Here is a 3,976-nt window from a genome sequence, read left to right as displayed (position 1 = left end):
TGAAGCACAATGCAGATGGTTCTATGAACAGATACAAGGCAAGATTAGTAGTCAAGGGATATGCACAAACATATGGCATTGACTATGAAGAAACATTCAGTCCGGTTGCAAGGATGGCAACCGTAAGAGCAGTCATTGCTATGGCTGGATCAAAGGGATGGTCTTTACATCAGATGGATGTAAAGAATGCCTTCTTGCATGGTGATTTGCAAGAAGAGGTCTATATGGAGCAGCCACCAGGTTATGTGCATGCTGTTCATCCTGAGTTTGTTTGCAGGTTGAAGAAAGCTTTGTATGGCTTGAAGCAAGCACCTAGAGCATGGTCTGACAAGATAGGACAGTATCTTGTCACTATTGGCTTTCAGATTTCCAAGGCAGATTTCTCACTTTATGTGAGAAAAACAGAGAAAGGTATTATGCTACTTGTCATTTATGTTGATGATTTGATTATGACAGGTGACAGTGGTGAAGATATCCTTCATGTGAAAATGCTATTGAAGCAGAATTTTGAGATGAAGGATTTGGGAGAGCTGCGTTATTTCTTGGGCATTGAGGTGATTAGATCACCAAGTGGGATACAGCTCTTGCAGAGGCAGTATGGATTGGACATGCTGTCCAAATATGGGATGACAGGCTGTAAGCCTATTTTAGTTCCTTTGGAGCAGAATGTGAAGCTGAGTGCAGATGCAGGTGAGCTTCTGGAAGACCCTACTATGTACAGACACATAGTAGGAAGCTTGATTTATATGACTATTACCAGGCCAGATTTGAGCTATGCTGTTGGATTGGTAAGTCAGTTTATGCAGGCTCCAAGGAAATCGCATTTGGATGCGGCTAGACGCATACTCAGGTATGTGAAGTCCACATTGCAGTATGGACTATTTTATGAGACTGGGGTTCAAATACAGCTGCATGGATACACTGATGCTGATTGGGCTGGTAGTATTTCTGATAGACGATCTGCCAGTGGATATGTGTTCTCTTTTGGGAGTGCTGCAGTCACTTGAAGCAGCAAGAAACAGCCTACAGTTGCCTTGTCGAGCACAGAGGCTGAGTACAGGGGTGCATCAATGGCTGCATGTGAGGTAGCTTGGTTGCATAAGCTACTTTATGATATGCATCAGTCTACAGATGGGCCAGTTGTCATTTATTGTGACAACATGAGTAGTATACACTTGGCAAATAACCCAGTCTATCATGCTAGAACAAAGCACATTGAGGTGCATTATCACTATGTGCGAGAGAGGGTTTTACTAGGTCTTATTGATCTAGTTTATGTCAGCACAGAGGATCAGGTAGCTGACATATTTACGAAGGCATTGGGCGCAGAGAAGCTGCGCAAGTTCAGAGACCTGCTTGGTGTGCAGGAATTAGGATTGAGCTCGAGGGGGAGTGTTGAGATATCGAGCTCCACTCGTGATACGCCAGGGTGACCGTTGTGTATTTATGTCACCGACTTGTCAGTTGCAGATGCGGTTGGTACACCGCCCATGAATAATAGCTACATGATAGCTATCCTTATCTACTCTAGTTCGTGGCTCAGTTAGTATGCCACCTTAGTTAGTTGAGTTTGGTTTGAGACCCATATATAGGATTCTTCTATTTCTTTGTATGAGAGTTCTTTTGGCTTACACAACTAAGAAGAGGAAAACTGTTTTCAGCCTCCACCATTGTGTGTATTCCCCCATTGTGCAAGCAAGAAAGCTACAAGTGAGATTCCTTCCTTCTCTCCCACAATCTTGACACTGGATGCATTCGGAAAGAAGGATTCGCTCCTTAGCAGTTGGCCAAAAATAACGACCACTGGAAATAATTGTGCTTGTAACAATTTAAAGAGCACTGTTTTGCTTTGTTTGCTAAAAGAATTAAAGGATGAAAAGATATATAATGCTTCATGTTGAAGGCCTAAAGGGAGAGGCAGCTTCAATTACCCTCGACTACCTGCCTAACCCTAACCAAGGGGGTTGTTATCCGCGCCGGGAAGGTGAACCAAACCCGCCACGAGAGGTCTCTCCGTTGAGCGCTACTTGGAGCAGGAGGACACTTGGGTGCCAGGGGGGGCTCTGGCCGTAAATCCCTCACCTTCCGGGCCTTGCACAAGAGACCAACATGACTCAAGATTGGATCTCAAGGCCCGCATACTAGTCTACGAGCGGAATCTTGGATTAGTAATCCCTATGGATTGTTGGATAGCCTTCGAGCGGATTATGGATAAGCCTACGGGTTGGACTTTATGTATTTCAAATATAAATATGAGAACATGTTGAAAAGGAACTTGTTTGACATTGCTTTTCTATGTCAAGTGCTATGATTACGTGAAGGAACCGGTGCCTAACGGGCTAACTAAGGAAGGTGTTTGATACTTGTCCAACTAAATGTGGTAGGTAATTAGACAACTAAAAAAACCTGAGGAAAGTGCGGCGGATGTGGCCTTGGGTCCGTCCTATGGATGGGTGGTCCCGGTTGACCGGGAACTTTTCTCAATCACGATGGACAGCAAAAAGACCGTTTTCAAAGGACACGAACAACAAGGGCGCTGACCTAGAGTCTAAGTTATAATAATCCCGATTTACGTTGTTTTAGGGGAACAGGATGGGACTATGCCTTATGGCAGAGAGATCGAGCCTTGCATCCCTCTCATTTCCCATTCTCCTTGAACCAAGTGCAGCGCGAATCCGCTTCGACCCTGGCGTTTCTGCGTAAAGTAGTTCGCTTGGGGTTCGACGCTAGTTGCTGTTTAGGAAATGACCATTAAGGAAAAACCCTGATTCAGGTCGGTCCCAAGTGGGAACGGCCAGAGTACTTCCACTACGTGGCAGACGCAGAAAGTCCTAGATCGCAAACCCCGTGACATTCCATGGGAGTACCGGGCAGAGCTTTCTAGACATCCTTTCCGATGGACTGCTAAGACGTGTCTTGGGCGGTTAGTCGAGGGTTGGCGGGGGGACGGAGGCCAAAAAGGGGGTGTCTGCAGGGGGTAGGAGGTGGGAAGAGCCGGCTAAGGGAAAGGGTAGGGGGGTTAAGTTTAGTTGGGTGGGGGCTAGGTCTAGTTGGGGGAAAGGAGGTTTAGTGGGGGGGGGGGGTGTTAGAGGTAACGGGGGGGACGGGCAGGGTGGGTTGGGCAGGGGGTTGGATAGGTGGTGGGTGGGTTGGTGGGTGGGCCTGGGGGGTGAAGGGTGGGAGGGGGGTCATGGCAGGTGGGCTTGGGAGGTGAGGGTGGGAGGGGGGTGCGAGTGGGTTGGATGGGTGGCGAGTGGGTTGGCGGGTGGGCCTGGGGGGTGAAGGGTGGGAAGGGGTTCATGGCAGGTGTGGCGGCGGGCGAAGGCGCGACGGCGGTGGCGAGCGGGGCGGCGACAGGCGCAAGCGATGGACGGCGAGCCAGGTGCAGGTGGAGAGGGCTAGGGGCCCAGCTCTGAGCTAGGAGGAAGGGGAGGAGAAGAAGAGGGGAGGGGGAGGAGGGAGAAGGAGAAGAAGAAGAAGAAGAAGAAGGAGAAGGAGGAGAAGAAGAGGAAGGAGAAAGGAGCAGGACGAAGAGGAGGAGGAGGAGGAGGAGGAGGAGGAGAAAGAAGAAGAAGAAGAAGAAGAAGAAGAAGGAGAAGAAGAGGGAGGAGCAGGAGGAAGAAGAAGGGGAGAGAGAAAGAGAGGGAGAGAAAGAGAAAGAAGAAGAGAGAGAGAGAGAAGAGAAGAGAAGGGGGGAACCGTCGGTGGGGAGGTATTTTGAATTTTGTCTTTTTTTTGTGTGAATTAATAATAATAATAATAATGAAATAAATAAATTAAAAAATAAAAATAAGAAAAAAACCCTCATCCCCTGCTTATGCACGGAGCGAGGTAAAAAAATTCGCAGTGTCAGGAAGCAACGGGGGCCGAGGCGGTGACGAGGAAGGCACAGATGCCACGGGGCGTCGCAAGGCACGTAAAAGCAAAAAACTGCGTGTTCACTCGCGAGGCTCGGCTCGCAGAGACACTACAAAAC

Source organism: Lygodium microphyllum, unplaced genomic scaffold, assembly GCF_053477565.2.
Source record: "Lygodium microphyllum isolate KBCC unplaced genomic scaffold, Lygodium_microphyllum_v1.1.10 scaffold_35, whole genome shotgun sequence".
Taxonomy (NCBI): domain Eukaryota; kingdom Viridiplantae; phylum Streptophyta; class Polypodiopsida; order Schizaeales; family Lygodiaceae; genus Lygodium; species Lygodium microphyllum.
The sequence above is the reverse complement of the archived record's forward strand: the minus strand, read 5'-3'. Positions refer to the sequence as shown.